The sequence below is a fragment of the Miniopterus schreibersii genome (assembly GCF_964146895.1).
Source record: "Miniopterus schreibersii genome assembly, chromosome: 11".
Taxonomy (NCBI): domain Eukaryota; kingdom Metazoa; phylum Chordata; class Mammalia; order Chiroptera; family Miniopteridae; genus Miniopterus; species Miniopterus schreibersii.
The window spans coordinates 67,711,038-67,720,949 of record NC_138111.1 but is presented as its reverse complement, the minus strand read 5'-3'; positions in this window follow the sequence as shown (position 1 = coordinate 67,720,949).

Sequence of the window (9,912 nt, the reverse complement as noted above, 5' to 3'; positions counted from 1 at the left end):
TCTGTGACCAGCAGGATTTGAGTTGGGGAGGAAGCAATAATCTAGCTGTTCAAATTACATAAATAATACGTGAAAATCATACAACCCCCAATAAGTATTGTATCAATTTTGCACTTCATAAGTAAACCTTCCTTGAACCTTAAATATGTGCACACATCAAATTAGAGACATATGGATACAATAACATAATTTTCTTCTAGTAGACTTTTTTAGAGCACTTTTAGGTTCACAAGAGTAATTCAGCAGAAAGCCCAGTTTCCATACACCGCCTCTCATTACTCACCAGACCAGTTTCTCCTATTACTAACATTTTACATTAGTGTGGTACATTTTGTACAATTAATGAGTTATTATTACTAGCTAAATCGCATAGGTTACATTAGCAGTCACTCTTTGCATAGTGCAGTTTTATGGGTTCTACCAGATGCATAATGTAATCTGGTATACCATCCAGCATTACATTATCATGTAGAATAATTTCACTGCCCTAAAATCTTCCTGGGTTCTGTCTATTCAACCTCTCCCCTCTTGCTTTCTCATCCTGAACTCTTGGTAGCCACTCATCTTTTACTGTCCCAATAATTTTACCTTTTCCAGAATGTCATGGAGTTAGAATCATATAGTAAGTGGCCTTTTTAGACTGGCTTCTTTCACCTGAATATGCATTTAGGTGTTCTCCACATCTTTTCTTGGCTTGATAGCTCATTTTTTTATCAATGAACAATATTCCATTGTATGGATGTACACAGTTTGTTTATTCATACATCTATTGGACATCTTGTTGACTTCCAAGTGTTTACAATTTGTGAATAAAACTGCTATAAACATATTTTGTACAGGCTTTTGTGTGAACATAAGTTTTCAAATCAATTGAGTAAATATCAAGAAGTACAATTGCCAGATTGCATGGTGGAGATTAGGTTTAGCTTTAGCAGAAACTGCCACACTATCTTCCAGAAGTGGATGTATCATTTTACATTCTCACCAGCAGTGAGAGAGGGTTCTCCTGCTCCGTATCCTTACCAGCATTTAGTGTTGCCAGTGTTTTGGATTTCTGTAATTCTAAAAGGTGTGTACTGGTAATTTTTAATTCTGTGATAACATCTGATGCCGGGCTTTCTTTCATATGCCTATTTGCCATAAGTAAATCATCTTTGGTGAGATGTCTTTCTGTTCCACCCTTTCACCCATTTTTTATTGGATTCTTCAATTTCTTATTGCTGAGTTTTAAGAGATTTTTTATATTTTGGATAAAATTCCTTTACCAGATGTATGTCTTCTGCAAATATTTTCTCTGAGTCTGTGATTTGTCTTTTCATACTCTTGACATTCTTCCACAGAACAAAAGTTTTTAACTTTAGTGAAGTCAAACTGATTGATTTGTCCATTCATGGATTACACTTATGATGTATCTAAAAACTCAATGCAAAACTTCAGGTCACCTAGGTTTTCTTCTATGTTATCATCTAGAAGTTTTAGACTAATTCATTTTGAGTTTATATTTGTGAGAAGTGTAAGGTCAGTGTCTGGGGTTTTTTTTGTGTGTGTTTTCTTTTTGATTTAATATTTTTGCACAGTACCATTTTGCTTGTTTACCATTCTTGCCTACTTTTCCCTATAAACTTTATTGTTTTTTATCTTTATTGTTGAGAATATTACAGATGTTCCCCTTCCCCCCCCCCCGTTTGACTCCTTTCACTCCACTCCTGCCCCCTCCCCAGACTTCCCTGCACTGTTTGCTTTAATATTTTTTAAATTCAAGAAAATGCCTTAAACTATCATCAAATATTCCCATTTCTTAGCAGAATATAAATGCTACATCTATTTTGCAATTATTTCACAATTTTCCCTTCCCATATATTTCTATTTCTATTGAAATTGTAATAAAATATCCAAAATAGCCTCACACTCTTCATTTAATATGTCATATTACAATATTTTTGTACATCTGTTTATTCATAAATTTGGTAATTTATAATTGAACAGAGATGTGATCTTATTGCATATTAATTGTGTTCTCTTGAAATTATATATTCAAAGGCTTAGCATAGTCCTTGTTACTAAATATTACAAATAGATATAAATAGATATAAAAATGTATTTCCCCTTCGCATTTCAGCTTTCTACATAGCATGATAAAATAATTTTCTCAAAAGGACAAGGATTGTAGTTCTGGCCTGCCTCAGTGAATGTGGCAAAGTTTAAATTTTCTGAGTTTCATTTTCCATATTTGGTCAGTGAAGAATCTGGTCTAGGCGATATTTAAAGGCTGACAGTTTATTATTCCAGTCAGTTTAATCTTGGCTCTTAGATTTTAAAGCCAGTATTCAGGAACAGCTATTATCCTAACATCTTACTGAAATTCTGTTTTTGTTTTTAGCAAACCACTCACCATGATTAGTAGCAAACAGATGCCATCTGGGAAACAGCATGAGACATGCTGTGTAGCTTAGGAAAGAGCAGTGGGATTAGCCTGCTTGAAGCATTCGTACTTGTTCCTTTTGGGAGAAATCAATAAGGATTTCGCATTGCTATGCATGCCCTACCCCAAATCATACAAGCTGTAGGGCTTATTTTCTCCTAAAATGTATAGAAGGCTAAGCCAGAGCGATGTCCATAAGTCAGAGAAGGAGAAACTCTTTCCAGATAGAGGCAATCATGTTTGACAATGTCCGAAGAGCAGGTCATATATGTGTTTCCTGAGAGATTCTAACTTTCAAAATTATGTTATTTTTCTGTAAGCAACTATTTCCTAATGGAAATGACCATAAAACATAAACACACCGGTGCCATAAATATTTGACAATCTCATGTTTCCAAAGGGAGGTGGAGAGTAAGTTAATTGTGAATGATATATGAGCATAAAGGATGTGACACTTACCCATCCTAAGTGTAATGTGGTTAAAGGAATGTTTTCGTCCCCTTCACCTGGGGTCTTGTTGCTTTTCTTTACATATATTTCTCACCAGGTTAATTATTTGTCTAAAAGAACAAATTTAAAACGCATATTACTGTGACCACACAACAACGTGTTATTTTTTTGAGTCATTCTCAGTTTACCTTATTAAATGTTAAGGTTTGTGTGTGAAAATAGTGTCTACTTATCAACATAACCTAGCACTCTGTAAAAATAAAATACATAGGTATTTTATTGAATGAAAGAATGACTAAATGGATAACTGAAACTGAATAAAGGAACATTTGAATGAATTAAATAAATGAATGAAAATGTAACTGCCTGAGTAAGCATGCACAGGGAAACTAGAAAAAATAGAGTTAACATGGAAATAAATCTATAAAGTATGAAGTAAAAAATCATAGTAGTGTTGTCTACTGACACTGGTTCTGTAGAACATTTCCTAAAACAACATGAATTGAACGTGGGGCTTATGGACATAATTTACAAGAAACTAAAATTTATTATCCTGAAGATCTGAAAAACAGTTACTTAACTTGGATAATATCTTGTCACAACAAGAGTACTATGAGTAAGAAGTATGGGATAAATGACAATGAGATAAAAGAAATACTAAAGTACTGCATGATTTTTATTCTACTTGTGTAACAGAAGCATCTTCATAAAAGAATAGTTAATCTCTTTGTGGTTGTTAGAGTATTATCTTAGCATGGAAGAGATGCACATGAGATATTGCAGTGATATATAGACATACATGCAATAACAAGTTTTTATCAAAACTATAAATAGAGGTATATAGACTAACAGAGACATAAATAATATATACCAATCTTATTAAGGCTTCTATATTTAAAAGAGCAGGAAAGTTAAAATAATTTCTTAGCAATGCAGTACCTACATTTTGTTTCCAAATATATGTGTGCCTACACAGTTAGTTTCAATATGAAGTATCTATTTTCCAGGAAAAATAAAAGGGTTTGACTTACCAAAAATGCACAACTTCCCTGGCCAGTGTGGCTCAATTGGTTGAGCATAGTCCCATCCACCAAAAGGTCACCAGTTCAACTCCTAGTCAGGGCACATGCCGGGGTTGTTGGCTCGATCCTCAGCATGCAAGAGTCAGTTGATGGATGTTTCTCTCTCACATCAATATTTCTCTCTCTCCCTCTCCCTTCCTCTCTCTCTCTAAAATCAATAAAACATTTTAAAAATTCACAACTGTGCAAGAACATATTAATTATACAAATAAGGGTACATATTCATTGGACTTATTTTTTATTCTTTATGTAAATGCATATAAAGGTTTCCAAAAATGCATGTTTCCATACATTTAAAAATTAAATGGTAATCAAAGGCTGTAATGTTTATTACTCTGATCAGAAAAAAATTAAGCTTCTATTAGCTACTCCACAAATACAGTACAACAGAAAATAATGGCATAATTTTGAATTATCAGTTTTAAAATCACAATGCACATCTTATCAAAGCTGCCAATTATGTGAATTTCTCTAGCTTTATTATGATCATGTGTATAACAGCAGAAATATAGACACAAAAAGTTATTAACATGCCTGTCATATTGCAATATATGGAAAATGGTTTCCTGGTCACTTTCATCTGCGTAGATAAAGCCCTGAAAAATTCTCTCTGTGCTTGTGGGCTTCTCAAGGCTGCTCATAGGGAGCTATAGGAGAACATCGTCCATCATAAAGGGGGAAATAGAACAAATTCCTCAACATTTTCAATTGGGGGAAAATATTCTAAATTGTGAATTACTAGCATAAAATACATGTTACCTGTCAAGAGAATACCTGAATATAACTTAAAACATAAACCCAATTTTTGTTAATGTGCATAAAATTAGCTTGCATTGGCTAGAAGAAAAAATAATGTATTTTTATGAAATTTTGTTATCACTAAAAAAAATGAAATTCCCTAGTCAAATAAAATGGGCACATTTTAGTATGAGAAAGAAAGCACTGCAGTAAATATGAAGGTTCTGTTACTTTACCTAGTGACATTAATTTTGCAGCCCTTTGTATTATATTTTCTTTAGGTAAATATTTGTATCAGTGGCAAGAGCATTCTGAAACATAGAGTAAAAGATCTCAGGGAGTAAAACCAAGAAATGAGCTCTGAATCCTACTTGCTTCAGAAATATATAATTCTTTTTAAAGCCAGAACAACTGAGCTTCAGAATTAAAACAAAATTAAATTAGAAACTCTTTTTTCAGTATTGGCTCCAAAACAGTAAACGCTTGAAATGTACTAACTTAATCTCCCTAAATGATCTGTTATTATCCAATAATTGTGCTGTAAAATATTTGTAAATTACATAGAAATTAACCCTTTGCTAACTTAAAATAATTAAAATAAAAGCACATATTCAAAAGAATAAGTCATTTTACAAACCAACTATTCTTTAAGAAAATTTTAAAGTTGAATTTAAAAATCCTTAAATACTCTGGAAACAAGAATAAAAAATAATTTAGATTCAAAGCAAGAAAAGAAATATTTATAAGAATTATGTTCTTAATATGTTCTGATTCATAATGTGAACCCTCAGGAAAAAAATTAAAAAGACACCTACTAAGAAGGATCCTGGTGGTTAACTGGGCTCAGATTAAAAACAAACAAAAAAACACCAGCCTAGCAGCCATTTCTGCATATAAACTGCACTTCGCTGAGAAGCCTGCATTGACCTGCCCGAGCCACTACACTGAACTGCCTGCACTGTTTTTACCAGCTGAGCCACCCCTTTTAAGGGTTTCCTGGAATTTTATTTCAACCAATAGGATTGAAGCTCTTCCCATCCAATTGGAGCTGTGCAGCCCTCACCAATTAGAGTGGCTCTATTCTAACAAATCAGGACAATGCATTTTGAACCAATCAAACTGAGAGGATTCGAACCCCTCATCTGCATGAGGCCAAACTAATCAGGGACCATGGGCAGGGACTCCTGACCCTGTAACCCAGCTCCCCTCTGACTGTGAGACCCCACTCTCCTCTTCCATCAAAGAATGAAGACTGTCTCCCTGGCTCAGAGATGTCTTGCCAGAGCAGAGAGGAGCTGTCGCAGAGGGGCCTGGCCCCAGGGCCGCCGGGCCCCAGAGCTATTCCACAGCAGAGTTGTTTTCACAGCTCTGCTGTGTCACAGTTGAGCTGTTCTGCACTGAATAAAGTTTCCTTCTTCACTGCACCCCAAATTGGGGATTTTTGTTGGTGTTGAATTGGCCCCAATGACCATCGGTTGACAATAACCTAACTACTGCTTTCATTTGTACAATGAAATGGTTCGCCAAATACAAAGCATGTGATTGACATCTACAGATGATGGGCTCCCTTAATCTTCAAAATAATTGTAAATGGAAAAGGGACAGGGCGACATCCATAGCTTGGTTCCCGATCCTATAAAGAAGCAAATGAGCACTGCCATCTACCTTTTACAGTGCAATGTTTTACACACACACACACACACACACACACACAGCACAACAGGAAGGAAAACAGAGCTGGGACACAAGAGCAAGCAAATGCATGAGTCTTTCAGGAATGGCAGGTCATGCCCACGTAGCCTGTGTCTGCACAGTCGCAGGAGTAGGTGTCCAGGACTGGGATGCCTACCTCATTTCATACATTATTTAGGATGGCATTCTGGTAAATGTGCCAGTCTCATGAGCGCTGTCAATATGAGTTTGCTCCTGAAGGATGGAATTTGTCATAATGTGTTGAGAAGTAAGTTTTCTGAAGATGTAATAATAAAGGCCAGATGACCCAAGCTTGCCACCACCGTCTCTTCCAGGCATGCAAAGATGTATGTTTTGCATAGATTAAATGTACCTGTACTTTGAGAAACATGCTTGGAATCAGGTTTCCACAATCAAGATAAGTAAGCAAAAGTTTCTGGTATAGGTGAACTTGAGACACATTTATTGCTTGGTGGAGAGGAGACCTAGCTAGCACGAAAGTAGGGAATGTTCTGGTTCACTGTTGTATCGTGGTGACTAGCTCAGCACCTGGAAAACAGTTGGCATTAAATTCCTGTTGGATAAAATTATATTGCGTTTCCTTTGCTAATGTTGAGAAATGGAGAAGATACAGTTTTATGTAAATGACATAGGGACAGCTTGCCAACTGTATTAACGGTTAGGTAACGCTATAAGATACATGTCACAGGATGTCTTGGGCCAGAGCTGGCCTCTAGTTGCCAGGCAAGCAGCAAACACCCACCTGGCAGTCTGAGAAGGGTGGGTGGGCACACAGAGAAAGCTGTGGCATCAGGAGCCCACTCATCAGGTGGTAAAGTCTGAGCGACCACAGTGACATGGCCAGTGGGCTGCAGCAGGACCTGAAAGCTTGCCAAGGGACTGTGCGCTCTGGCACACCTGGGGAGGAACACCGCTGGAAGCGGCACAACAGAGCCAAGAAGAAGAGAAATGAAAGTACCACCACCAGGAGAAGTCTCTTCTTGTGTGTCCCTCCAGCAATGACCTCTACTGACAAGCTCAGCATCCCGCTCGCTTAAAGGGTCCAGTCCATTATCACGAAGCAGACAATGTGTAGGCGGATTGGAGCTGAGAGGTAATAAATCGCTAACTAGCACAGTAGTGATACCAGCGTGATAAAAGCGGCACACTTTAGACAGTGAAACGGGCCATCCTAATAAACGCTCCAGAATAAAAACATGAACCAGAATCGCCGCAGCAGAACGGAGTGCAAGCACCCCAGTTATAGTGCACTGCTACAGGAGTCTTGGTCATATCCTGGTTCAGGACAGTTCCTAGAATATGGTTTGGTTGTTGTAAGAGGTCTGCTTACAGAATAGCTCGTTTATTTCTTGCTCTCAAGCCTCCGTTTTTACTCTTTCGCTTCTCAGTCTGAACTTTCTTGTGAAGTAGCATAAACAGCAGTTCCCCTGCAGCACGATCTTCACAGATTTCTGACATTTTTATTATTGGTACCTACTGTTAGGACTGGCTGAAACATTTAACTCTCACGTCTGTGAAATGTTTGTGCTAGTCAGGATCATACAACAGGTTGGGATTACTACCTTATGTCCAGACACGGAGGCGGTGTCTTCCCACAATGTTTTGTTTTGTTCTGAAAGTCAAATCATCAGGCTTCTGGTGTGGGGAGTTAAAAAATATTAGTACTTTTCCTCCCACCTTCTAAGTTCCTCTAGCTGATTAATTATCAAATTGATGGAAACAGATTACCAAGAGAAAATCAAATTTTAATACATGCATGTGGGGAATGCACATAGGCATGAAAATTCCAGAGACAGTGAGGCAACATTAGGTATATAGACATTTTTGGACAAAGGAGAAAAGGAGAGGAACAGGGTATTAGATTTCAGAAGTGAGACTGGCCAGTGTCCAGGCAGCTGAAGAATATGGGAACATACATGGCAGGAAAATCCCTGCTAGGCAACTCAAAGGGTGGGATACAGACGGTACCTGGGTAGCAGGCCCCTGCCTGAAACCCTCTTGTCTACCACACTTAATTCAAATAGGCCCAGGTGACATCCTAAGATCTCTTTCCTGGAGGTTTCTCTGTCTGAATCTCTTGGGCAGGAAAGCGGGGAGGGTCAAAGGCTCCCTCTGAGACTTGTGTTCTTAATAAATGGCTTAAAATCAGTGTCCCACCCTGGCCACATGGCTCAGTTGGTTGGAGCCTCATCTCCATACACCAGGAATTTGTGGGTTCAATTCCTGGTGAGTGCACATGCCTAGGTTGCAGGTTCAATCCTCAGGGCACATACTGAAGGCAAGGGATCAATGTTTCTCTCTCACATCAATGTTTCCCTCTCCCCTCTCCCCTCTCCCCTCTCCCCTCTCCCCTCTCCCCTCTCCCCTCTCCCCTCTCCCCTCTCCCCTCTCCCCTCTCCCCTCTCCCCTCTCCCCTCTCCCCTCTCCCCTCCCTTTCTCTAAAATCAGTAAAAAAAAATCCTCAGGTGAGAATTCAAAAAAAAAATCAGTACCCCAAAAGGCAGCTTTGGAGTGGCAATACTTTGGTTCCCTTCACTAGAAACACAGAAAAGCAGTTTTCTGTAATACCGTGTAAAATTTTGTGGCGCTCCCGACTATCCTTCAGGCCATTTCAGGGGGGCTCAGCTCCCCTGGCAACAGGCAGTGGGGCTCCTCTCAGTACAGCAGAGGGCCCCAGAGAGGATCACGGCCTCAGGCAGACTCCTTGGGCTCCACAGATGGGGGAAGGGCTATCTCATGCCTTTATCAGGGTAGCCTGCTTCAAACTCTTGATGGTAGGCCAAAAATAAATACACAAATAAAAGACATAGCATATCTTCCTCTCGCCGCCCCTCGCACATGCACCCACTCTCACTCTCTCGCTCTCTCCCCTCTTTTTCCGTCCTCTACAATGATATATTTATGAAATATTTATATTTATAATTAAAATTAAAAATAACTTTAAATTCTTTCCAGTTTCTTTCCCCAGTGATTATATTTCACATAACTTTAGTGCAATATCAATGCTAGAAATTGGGTTCTGTGATTACCAAATACCTAGGGGCAATGGTGATCATTTCAATGCTATGTCCATATGCTATCCAGCAAGTGAAAAGCATATTCTGAAGATTAAGTCATATTTTAATGTATTGCGTGGCACTCCCTAGTTATTAAACAGGAAGTATGCAAGTGTGAATATATTTTTAGTATGTTTGCTTTGATTATTTTATACAAGTTTGAAAACAGTCCATAATTTTACATAGCTATTAAAGTGTCATAACTTAGGGGGTTTTTTGGTGTTTTTTAAAAAATATATCTTTATTGATTTTAGAGAGAGGAAAGGAGAGGGAGAGAGATAGAAACATCAATGATGAGAGAGTCATTGATCGGCTGCCTCCTGCACGCCCCCTGACTGGGGATTGAGCCCACAACCTGGGCATGTGCCCTGACCGGGAATCAAGCCATGATAGCCTGGATCCTAGGTCGACACTCAACCGCTGAGCCACGCCCGGCTGGGCAAAACTTAGT